Below are 12,037 nucleotides of genomic sequence, written 5' to 3'. Positions count from 1 at the left end.
TCTATTTTTCCTGTCTAAAATTTTCATTTGTGAATGGTTTCTATGTATTTTTCTGTTTTTCTAAGGTGTGCCTGTTACTTCTTTGAGCATGGTTAAAGTAGCTTTTTAAAGTTTTTGTCTATGATTCCAAGACTTACAGAAAATGTTGATGTTGTTTGTTTTAGGAATCACTTGACCCAGTTATGTTCAGGTTGCAGGTTCTTTCCCACCTTCTGTATGCTGTGGCTCAGATGTCGGTTCAGATTTTGAAGACTTTGCGGTGATATTTGGATGTAATCTATGGGAGTGTCACCCAGTCTGGGACCTTGTTGGTGTTCTAACCCATAATGCAGTTCTCAAAGGATTGATCTACTTCTTAGGGTCAGAGCAAAGCATATGCAACTATGGGGGGGGGGGTATGAAAAACAACTTTATGGTATCCCTCTCTTGAGCCGCCTCTTCTCTGTCTCTCTGAGGCTCTCTGATGTCTGAGCAGCTACCTTCCTGGTCCACTGGCAAGAATGTAGGGGCTTTAATCTCTTCATTCTGCTGTGCAATTAAGTGACTGGGTCTGCCTATGAGGCCAAATAACGGTAAGATGGAGAAAATGTAACAGAGATTCCTCTATATTATTTGGTCCTTATATACTTAGGTCAGAGAGAAGGCACACTGTTTCTGGTGATACTTCGAAACAGGTATGGAGAAAAAGGCATTAACAGGTCGATAGCTGCATACTAGGTGTTACGGATTAAATTCTGTCTTCCCAAAATGTATATATCAGCTTGACTAGGCTATGCTTCCCAGTATTGTGCGATTATCCACCATTTTGTCAGCTGATGTGATTTTCCAATGTATTGTAAATCCTACCTCTATGATGTTAATGATCGAGGATTTGAAGCAGTTATGTTAAGGAGGCAGGGCTCAATCTACAAGATTAAGTTGTGTTTTAAGTCCATCTCTTTTGAGATATAAAAGAGAAAAGAGCAGAGAGACAGGGGGACCTCAGTACCACCAAGAAAGAAGTGTCAGGAGCAGTGCATCCTTTGGACCTAGGATCCCTGTGCTGAGAACCTTCTTGTCCAGGGGAAGATTGGTGACAAAGACCTTCCCCTAGGAGTGACGGAGAAAAAAAGCCTTCCCCTGGAATTGGCACCCTGAATTTGGACTTACAGAGCCTCCTGGACTGTGAGGGAATAATTTTCTTTGTTAAAGTCATCCGTTTGTGGTATTTCTGTTACAGGAGCGTTAGATGTCTAAGACACTAGGTACCAGGAGATGTACATTTCCCAGTTCTTTCACTCCCAGGGACACTATGACTAAGTAGCCAATGCCATAAATCCATGCGAGCAGACTATTCTGATTACTGCTTTGACTCTACTGTCTGTTATGGTAACCACACCCATCTTGTCTTTGTTGATTGAGTGCCACCACTTGGCTGCTACCACCATGGGCTCCAGTCAACTGCATTGTAGTTAGGTGTCTTAATTCAGTTAGGGCAGTTCTCACTGTGGACTCTTACTTACATAAAATAGCAACCACAGAAGTCTTCAGTAATGCTGGGGCTTGCTTCCCAAATTTGTACCTCACCGCTATGGTAAAAAGAGAGCCCCCTGGGCACTCCGTGTGTGGGTCTGTGGGTCCAGCCTAATAAATCCATTCTAACATTCCAATTTCCCTCAGCCTTTGGTTACCTTCTCCTACATTATACAATGGCAGATCTGCCATTTCCACTTGATTTATTGTAGGCCACCACTTAATCCATGCTTCAGTAAACCAACCAAATAAACTATGAGATCCTTTTCTAACCTCTCAAGCTGAAACACTGAATGAAGAATCTATGCTTCCTGGGCCTATATCAATAAACTCAGACTAATCCACCTTTATGTTGCTTGCACCATTATCCCACACCTGGAATAGCCATTCCCACACATATTCACCAGGTTTCTGTATGTATATATTAGAAAAATCAAGCAGTTCTTTAGGAGTTTAGCATACCTTCTCCTGGGTCACACTTTATAGTTCACCTTTGGGGGCTTGTTGGGACTGAAGCCTAGGTATAGGTCTAGAAGCAAAAATGGGTGGTGGCAGTGGGATGTTCAGCCGTGTCTTATAAGGCATCTGCCTAAGGTGATGCCCCAGGCAATGCCCCAGACACCACCCCAGGAGACAACTCAAACAAGACACTTCAGGCACAGCTGGGGTAATCTCATCAGATGGAGGTGGAAGGGATAATTGTTTTACTGGGAAGGGTGCCTTAGCAGGCAAAGTTAGAGAATCTCTTCAGATGGGAGTAAGTGGTCTGGTTCTGTTAGGAAGAGCGATTCAACAGAAATTGGAGGTTCATTGTCCCCCGCTTTCTGACTGTCTGCCCATATGTCCTCATCCCAAGTTTCAGGATCCCATTTCTTCCCAATCAATGCCCTCACTCTAACTTCAGACACCATTTGAGGTCGGATATTCAACCGGCGCTTTAATTCAGTCACTCTTATGATAAGAATCTGAGTTTATTTTTGGCAGCATTAGCCTTGTTACTATAAGAAATATGGTTTTCTTTCTGGGCACAGGTGGCAGCTTTCAGATCTTGTATGTGGTGCTTGAGCTTTGAGTCCATTTCTTTCATTCACCAGTGTGGCTAGCAAAAGCAGGACCAACCAAGCAGCTTCCTTATTATTCTTATGCTGACAAAATTATAGAAAAGTATCAAATATATAATCAGGCAGAGCCTTGTCTCTCACAAATATTTGATCCAGTGGTAGTAGTATTTTGCGTATTTCTATTGTCACCTCCACCATGGATTAGCAATAGCCTGTTTACTCCTGGAGACAGTCATCAGTGCCTTTAAGATTAGCCAGACTTGAGAATCAATTCAGAAAACTCATCCTTAAGATTTGGTTCCTCTAGAACCAGTGTAGGTACCAAATGTCTTAGCCTGGGATCTCTAGAGGTGCAAAACTAGTGAAGAGAACATATATATATATACACACACACACACACATATATATGAGTGTGTGTGTATATATATGTGTGTGTGTGTGTGTGTGTATGGAAACCCTAGTCGCATAATGGTTAATAGCTATAGCTGCTAACCAAAAGGTTAGCAGTTCGAATCCACCAGGCGCTCCTTGGGAACTCTGTGGGGCAGTTCTACTCTGTCCTGTAAGGTCACTATGAGTTGGAACTGACTTGACGGCAATGGGTATATATATATATACATACACACACACACGCACACATACATATATATACGCATACATATGTTAGTTGTGGCTGTTAGATGCCATCGATCCTGTGTAAAACAGAATGAAACACTGCCTGATCCTGAACCATCCTCACAATCATTGCTATGTTTGAGCCCATTCTTGCAGCCATTGTGTCAGTTCATGTTGTTGAGCACCTTCCTCTTTTTTTCTGACCCTCAGCTTCTCCAAGCATGATGAGCCTCTCCTGGGACAGGTCCCTCCTGAAAATATGTCCAAGGCACGTGAGACGAAGTCTCGCCATCCTTGCTTCTAAGGTGCATTCTTGGTGTACTTCTTCCCAGATGGATTTGTTTATTCTTCTGGCAGTCCATGGTATATTCAGTATTCTTTGCCAACACCATATTTTAAATGAATCAGTTCTTTGGTTTTCCGTATTCATTGTCTAACTTGCTCAAGCATGTGAGGTGATAGAAAATATCATGGCTTTGCTCAGGCACACCTTAGTCCTCAAAGTGACATCTTTCTTTCTCAACACTTTAAGGAGGTCTTTTGCAATAGATTTGCCCAGTGAAATACATTGTTTGAATTCTTGACTGCTGCTTCTGTGGGCATTGATTATGGATTCAAGTTAAATGAAATGCTTGATGACTTCAGTGTTTTCTCTATTTATCATGGTGTTGCTTACTGGTCCAGTTGTGAGTATTTTTGTTTTCTTTATGTTGAGGTGTAATCCATACTGAAGGGTGTAGTGGTTGCTCTTCATCAGTAACTGCTTCAAGTCCTCTTTACTTTCAGCAAGCAAGGTCGTATCAGCTGCATATCATAGGTTGTTAGTGAATCTTTCTCCAAAACTAATGCCATGTTCTTCTTACAGACCAGCTTCTCAGATTATTTGCTCAGCATACAGATTGAGTAAGTATGGTGAAAGGATACCACCATGACACATAACTTTCTGATTTTAAACCACACAGTATCCCCTTGCCCTACTCAAATGACTGCCTCTTGGTCTATGTACATATTCCGCATGAATACAGTTAAGTGTTCTGGAATTCCCATTCTTTGCTAAGCTATCCATAATTTGTCATGAGCCACACAGTTGAGTGTGCTTGTATAGTAAACAAAAATAGGTAAACATCTTACTGATATTCTCTACTTTCAGCCAAGATCCATCAGACATCAGAAATGATATCCCATGTTCCATGTCTTCCTCTGAATCCAGCTTGAATTTTTGGTAGTTCCCTGTCTGTGCACTGCTGCAACTGTTTTTAAATTATATTCAGCAAAATTTTTCTTGCGTCTGATGTTAATGACATTGCTTGATAATTTCCGCATTGTGTTGGACCACCTCTCTTTGAATGGGCACACATATAGATCTCTTTCAGTCATTTGGTCAGGTAGCTGTCTTCCAAATATATTGGAATAGACAAGTGAGCGCCTTCAGCACTGCATCCGTGTGTTGAAACATCTCATTTGGTACGCCATCAATTCCTGGAGCCGTGTTTTTTGCCAGTGCCTTTTTTCTTCAGTGCAGCTTGGAGTTCTTCCTTCAGTACCATCAGCTCTTGATCCTATGCTACCTTCTGATATGGTTGAACGTTGACCAGTTCTTTTTGGTGTATTGAGTCTGTGTATTCCTTCCATCTTCTTTTGATGTTTCCTGTGTTGTTCGATATTTTGCCCATAGAATCCTTCAGTATTGCACCTAGAGGCTTGAATATTTCCTTCAGTTCTTTCAGCTTGAGAAATGCCAGGTGTTTTCTTCCCTTTTGGTTTTCTAACTCCAGATCTGTTCACATTATATTATCATACTTTGTCTTCTCCAGCTTCCCTTTCAGGTATTCTATTGAGCTCTTTTACTTTATTTTTCCTTCCATTCTCTTTAGCTACTGTACATTCAAGAGCAAGATTCAGAGTCTCTTGTGACATCCTCTTTGGTGTTTGCTTTCTTTCCTGTCTTTCTAATGACTTTTTGTTTTTTTTCATATATGATGTCCTTGCTATCATCCCACAACTACTCTGGTCTTCGATCATTAGTGTGCAGTGCATCAAATCTATTCTTGAGATGCTCTCTAAATTCAGGTTTGATATACTCAAGGGCTTACTTTGACTCATGGACCTGTTTTAATTTTCTTCAGCTTCAACTTGAACGTGAATATGAGCAACTGATCATCTGTTCTGCAGTCAGCCCCTGGCCTGATTCTGACTCATGGTATTGACCTTCTCCATCATCACCTTCCACAAATTTGATTCCTGTCTATTCTGCCTGGAATGGTTCATGAGTATAGTCACCGTTTATGTTCCTGATGAAAGGTATGTGCAATGAATAAGTCATTGGTCTTGCCAAATTCTATCATGTAAGCTTCATTGTCATTTCTATCATCAATACCTTATTTTCCAACTGCTGATTTGTCTGCTTTGTTTTCAACTTCGCATTCTAAATGATTGATCAATGCATCACATTTGATCAGTTTCAAACTGCATAACTTGGTAAAAACCTTCAACTTGTTCATCTTTCACATTCATGATTTGTGTGTAAATTTGAATAATAGTCTTATTAACTGGTCTTCCTGGTAGGCCTGTGGATATTATCCTATTGCTCGTAATGTTGTACTTCAGAAAAGATCTTGAAATGTTCTTTTTATCGATGAATATGATGCCATTCTCTTCAGTATCTCAATCCTGGCATAGTAGGACATATCATTGTCTAGTTTAAAATGTCCAAAACCAAGCTATTTCAGCTAACTAATGCCTTGGATTACTGACCTTTATGCATTCCATTTGATTTTTGATGACTTCCAATTTCCCTAGATTCATACTTCCTTCATTCCACATTCTGATTATTAAAGGATATTTGCATCAGTTTCTTCTCATTATGAGTTATGCCCCATCAGGAAATGTCATTAAAGTGGGATCTACTTTGAGGAGGTAGCTCTTCCCCACTCGTATTTTGAGTGCCTTCCAACCTAAGGGGTTATCCTCTGTCATTCAATCAGACAGTGTTCCAGTACTATTTGGAAGATTTCACTGGCCAGTTTTTTTTAGAAATAGATCACTAGGTCCTTTTTCCTAGTCTGTCTAAATCCAGAGCTCCACTCAAAGCTGTCTACCATGTGTGAACCTGGTGGTATTTGAAATACCGGTGGCATAGCTTCTAACATCACAGCAACATGCAAGCCACCACACTACAACAAACTGACAGAAGAGTGGTGGGAGTTAAAAATGAGAAGAACCAAAAAGAGTGCTTCTTCCATGTCTGCTGATTTAGAGGAACCATGAAAAATTGTCAAGTGAAGAGTGATTCAGAGAAAAACATGGGTAGAGTGTGACCTAATTTCCATAAAAACAAACAAATGAATGTACGTACGTGTGTCCCGGCAAAAAGCAGTGTGTAAAAGGGTACATATGTATCTTTGGACACTGGACACTTTGGGGAGCAGGTACAATATACTTATGAGGGGGTGGCTCTTATTATAACTTCTATATACAAGTCTCTATTGTTAAATATGTTATAAGAATGTAAAACCTTTTAAAGTTAATAACATCATACGTGTATGTGTGTGTATTTGAAACTTTTTTTCTGTTTTGACTGTTTTATATATGTGTTTTTTAGTTATCTAGTGTGGCTATAGCAGAGATACCACAAGTGGATGGCTTTAACAAACAGAAGCTTATTCTCTCACAGTTTAAGAAGCAACAAGTTTGAAGTCAGGGCACCAGCTCTAGGAGAAAGCTTTCTCTCTTTGTGGCTCTGGGGGAAAGTCCTTGTCATCTATCTTCCCCTGGCCTAGGAAGTTCTCAGCCTGTGGACACTGGGTCAAAAAGACCTGCTCCACTCCAGGCACTTCTTCCTTGGTGGTATGAGGTCCCTCTCATTTCTGCTCACTTTTCTCTTTTTATGTCAAAAGAGACTGACTCAAGACTCACCCTAATCCTGTAGATTGTGTCCTCCCTCATTAACCTAACTGCCTCTAATCCTGCCTCATTAACATCACAGAGGTTAGAATTTACAACACATAAGTAATCACATCAGATCACAAAATGCAGGACAACCACACAATACTGGGAATCAGGGTCTGGCCAGGTTGACACACATTTTGGGGGACACTATTCAATCCATAACAATAGAGAAAACACTGTCTTCAATGCCAGATTCAGAGACTTTTATCCATCTGTGAAGGGCAAACACAGAAACTGAACAAAATTCAGACCAGCGAATTATTGCTTGCTCTTGTAACTAATGACTTCTTCTGGTCTCTATGCCTGGAAATGGCCAAAAAGAATTCTGTGAGGATTAATTCAGTTATTGCTCAAACATCTACTGCATTTACATGTCTACAGATAAGGAAGAATGCTGGACACCATGTGTGATTCATTAAGTAACACGGGGACCATTAGACTATTGTTCTCCTTCTCTGATATGCCACTATCACCTTCTCCCCTTGTTGCTCTCCTGAAAAACCCACACTTGTATATTCTAGGCTTTTTTTCAGGATTGAATTTGCAGGAAGTTAAAGATACATCTTTGAAAGATAAAGAAGACTTTGGCCACATTGTCTTTAGACAGTTGAACTTCCCAGCCAACCTCTGTGCAGGATGGGAATTCACAATCCCTCCTACTCAGTACCTCTGAGCAGGACGGGATTTCTGTTTCATTATCAGGAGACTGTGGAATTCACCCCTCTTCAGAAAACTTACTTTCCTTTGCCTCAAACTGTCCCTCTCAGGATCTGTCACGGTCACTCTGAGAAATTCACATGGGCAGCCTGTATGGAAGTGCCCATCCTAGAGGCCCTGCCCTCCCTTCCTTGCTCCATAGGGCTACCTCTGACACTTGGGGTCGCATCTCCCAGGGAGTACACACCTCTGGCACTTCCAGGGATTCCCAGGCCCTGGGATACTGTGGATGGGACTTGGAACTCAATCTGTTTCTTCCCATCCTCACCTTTGGTTATCTGTGTTCTGTCTTCACCAGATTTAGGAGGCCTTGTCTTCTCTTTGCTCGTTTCATCTCAGTCAGGCTTTTCTATTCCAACTCTCTGATCTCAGGACAGATCAGGTTAGACCACAGAAAAGACAAAGACCAAGCAAACATCACTGATCTGTGCAGAAGCTGCTGGGAAGGGATTCGATTCTCATTGGTTTAGGGTTTTATGCCCACTGCTCACCGGCAGGCAGATTCCCCCCAGAGTCTGGCTTCTGTCTGGTACCTTGTACTACAAAGAACTCAGTGACCAGCCCACCTTCACAATCACACCTCCCTTAGAGCTATCTTTGCAGAGGCTCTTTCTCAGACTTCCATGTCCCACTGAAATCCCTTTTCTCTTTCCTTACCAACATTATGCTCATTCTCAGGGCCCTGAGACCTCATCTGCAGATGAGTCTTGTCCTCTTCTCTCCTTGGCAGGGGGAGCTTTTGAGTGGATCTCATGTCTTCGGACAGCTATCCTGGGCCTACTTCCACCATGGTGCTCTAGGGCTGGATCTCTCCACGTAATAGAGGGGGCGTGGAAGGGGCACAAGGCTAAAAGGATGGATCTTCCAGGTGAAGTGGGTTTAAGAAGCCTGAATGAAGTTCTTCCCTGAAGGGTGCATATTTTCAGTCCAGACATCCCGCTTCTCTCAGTCTAAGAGGCCTAGCACGTCTTCAGATGCTTCTCCTTTGACCTTCAGGCCATGCCTGCACCCTCTGCAGCCAGGTCTCCCACATGTGTAGCAGCACCAGTAGGTGTGGCAGTCTCTTCAGCCCTTGTCTCCTCCTCCAGATGCTCCTGGAGATGCCTGGCTCTTCTTGCCAGGACACCAGGATGCTGACCAGGGACTCAGTGTTGGTTAAAGGATGTCGACCAGTGAGTACGTGTCCTCATTTCCTTTGAAGGGTTAGGCTCCTTGCCTGGGCAGAAGACAGCCAAGGTCAGCCGGTGACAGACGGTGACTCCCACACTCACATATCCCCTGGTGGCAGAATGATAGTGATGGGTGGAGAAACATGGCTCCTGAGCACACGTTGAATGGGGCACCGGCCAAAGGCCACGGCTAGGAGTGGACGTCGTGGAGCTGAATGGCGAGCCAGTGAAGGGCCGAAGGATTTCTCCTGTATGTGGCAAACAGGTCATCCGTGTCCCCACGTCCATAAACCATCGGACTGCCGGGGCCCAGGCTGCCAGGATTGCGGCCTTGCCTTCGGAGCCCGGCCACATACGCAGCCTCGCACCGGAGGCGGGGACACGTAGACAGCAAAAATTTGGAAAATGGCAGTGTCTCCTCGATTTCCCCGGCATCGGCCTTTTTGAGCGGCATGCTTTGTTCCCTAGTAGGATAAGGCACTGACAGAGAAAGGCAGGATTATGTGTGCAGGAAAGGTGTGTGCTGAGAGGGTGATGACGTTGAGACCAGGTTGGGATCTTTAGTCCCAGGAAAGGCCCCTGGCAGGTGTGGGTCAATGTTCTCTGCCCATCCGAGTTGGCGGGGGGAGGTTTTCACCAAACAAAGCAGCAGCGGGATTATTCGTCGCCGGAGAGGTTGCATCTGCCCACAAGCTCCACCTGGCCAGGGACCACCCCTACCTATTGCCCATGTCAATCAACAGAAGCTAAGACCTTCCAGAGAGACTACCTGCTATTGTCTACCCACGGGGAAGCGGTCCAGCCAGAAGCCTCCCCCGTTTCATCTCCAGGCTCTCTGTCAGGCCCCTCATACTTGTGATATGTCTCAGGGGTAGAAGGAAGAGATTTCTCTGAATGAAAACATCCAGAGAGGGGCCATAGATGCTGAGGAACGGCACCTTGCCTACTGACATCCTAGCGTAAGTGGTAAAGAGGTACCTGCCTGCTGTCCCAGTGTGTCGAACGTGTCCACATCAGGGATTGGCTATTGTCAAGTTATTCCCTGGTGCCCTCGATTTTGTGGCCAAAGACACAAGGGCCTGTTGTGTGTCCATGGGTACAATGGAGGGCTCTGCAGAACTGGCCGGTTAGGCTGGACTTCTATTGGCTCAGTGTTTGTGACCCGTCCCCGTCAGAAGTACCGACCAGCCTTCCGGTGGCTGTCTCCGTGGTGATTGGGAAAGAAGCCTTAGGCCCCGCGCTCAGCCTTCACCTGGCCTACGTGGCCTCTTTACCCTCATCTAGACCGCTGTGTGGATGAAAGAAAGGATGTCGGCCAGTGAGCACGTGTCCTCATTTCCTTTGAAGGGTTAGGCTCCTTGCCTGGGCAGAAGACAGCCAAGGTCAGCCTGAGCCTAGACACCTAGTGACCTGTGACCCTGCAGCTAGTGATAGGTGTTGATTTCCACGCTCAGGTATCCGCAGGTGGCGGATTGAGAGTGGTCAGAGGAGGAGTGTAACTAGAGATCACACACTCAAGAGGGCACGGGTCAAAGGTGTCGGAAAATAGCTGAGGTCGTGGAGCCCTAGCGGAGCCAGTCTAGGGCACAGACCTCCCTCCTGTACTTGGCAAATAGGTGGCACCATCCGCAGAGTATGCCGCCATCGGAAGACTCTGGACTGCTGGGGCCCTGGATGTCCAGATTTCGGCCTTGTCTTTGGAGAAGTGACGCACATGCAGTGTGCCACCGGCGGCTGTGGCCCAGCAGAAGCAAAATCTTGAAAATGCGGGCTTTTTTGACTTTGCCTGTGTTCTCCTTTGGCTGAGTGCCATCCGGTGTTTCCTAGCAGGAGACGGATTCGTGGAGAGAGGCGGATTCCATGTGTGCTGGCAAAGTGTGTGCTGAGATGATGAGTCGCTGGAGACCAGGGTGGACTCTTCAGACCCAGGATAGGCCTCTGGCAGGTATGTGTCAGTGTTTTCTGCCCATGGCACTCAGCCGGGTATTTGAATCCAATGTTATCAGCGGAATTAGTAGTCTCCGGAGAGGCTGCCACATGTCAACAAGATTCACCCAGCCAGGGTTCACCCGTGATGTAGCTCCCCAATCAATCACTACTCCCTAGTCCTTCCAGATAGACTACCAGATCTTCTCTGCCCTTGGGCAACCAGTACAGCCAGAGGCCTTCCCCCTTTGCTCTTTCGTCTCTAGGCACTCTGTCAGGCACTCCAAGCTGGGAAGTGACTGGGGGGGGGAGAAGAAAGAGGTTTCCGAGAAGGAACACATACAGAGAGAGAGGCAAGAGATGCTGAGTGGGGATGTCTTGTGTACTGATATCCTGAGGAAAGTGGGAAAATTGGACCCTGGCCTGCTGTGCCAATGCCCTGAAGCAGTCCGCACCAGGGCTCCCTTGTGCCTGCGTAGCCTTTCCCAGGGTGTGTTCAAATCCTGTGGCCACTAGGTGTCCTGGGTCACAATGGAGGGCCCTGTGTCATCTGCCTGGTGGGCTGGATCTCTGCCATTGGCTGAGTCTTGTCGCCAGGCCCATCATAAGCTGCGCCCACTCTGCCGGTGGGGAGTCTGTCTCCATGGTGATGGCAAAGAAGCCTTAGTCCCGCCCACCTGGCCTAGACTTCACCTACCCGGCCTGCTGACCCTCACTCAGACCTCTGTGTTGATCAAAATGAATGTCCGCCAGTGCGCAGGTGTCAGCGTCTGGGATAAAGGATTCGGGACCTTTTCTGAGGCAGAAGGCCGCCTAGGTCTGCAGGTACCGGGAAGTCTAGTGAGTTGTGACGCTGCTGCCAGTGACAAATGGTGACTCCCACACTCACATATCCCCTGGTGGCAGAATGATAGTGATGGGTGGAGAAACATGGCTCCTGAGCACACGTTGAATGGGACACCGGCCAAAGGCCAGGGCCAGGAGTAGACTTCGTGGAGCTGAATGGCGAGCCAGTGAAGGGCCCAAGGATTTCTCCTGTATGTGGCAAACAGGTCATCCGTGTCCCCACGTCCATAAACCATCGGACTG

The 12,037-nt window shown here is 45.5% G+C and overlaps 1 long non-coding RNA gene across 2 annotated transcripts in view; it reads left to right on the top strand.

The window, feature by feature from the left end:
- LOC135229916 (uncharacterized) overlaps positions 1-11,731 on the top strand; it is a 313,351-nt gene extending 301,620 nt beyond the window's left edge. The window contains exons 6-7 of one of the 2 annotated variants that reach the window (XR_010320583.1): positions 5,315-5,489; positions 10,850-11,731. This is a non-coding gene — a long non-coding RNA (uncharacterized LOC135229916). Of the gene's footprint in view, positions 1-5,314; positions 10,251-10,849 lie in introns of those variants that run through there. The other variant, XR_010320582.1, reaches the window with a different exon arrangement.
- Positions 11,732-12,037: the final 306 nt, after the last annotated feature.

Source organism: Loxodonta africana, unplaced genomic scaffold (assembly GCF_030014295.1).
Source record: "Loxodonta africana isolate mLoxAfr1 unplaced genomic scaffold, mLoxAfr1.hap2 scaffold_62, whole genome shotgun sequence".
Taxonomy (NCBI): domain Eukaryota; kingdom Metazoa; phylum Chordata; class Mammalia; order Proboscidea; family Elephantidae; genus Loxodonta; species Loxodonta africana.
Note: the sequence above shows the minus strand (reverse complement) of the source record. Positions and strands in the feature narration are given on the sequence as shown.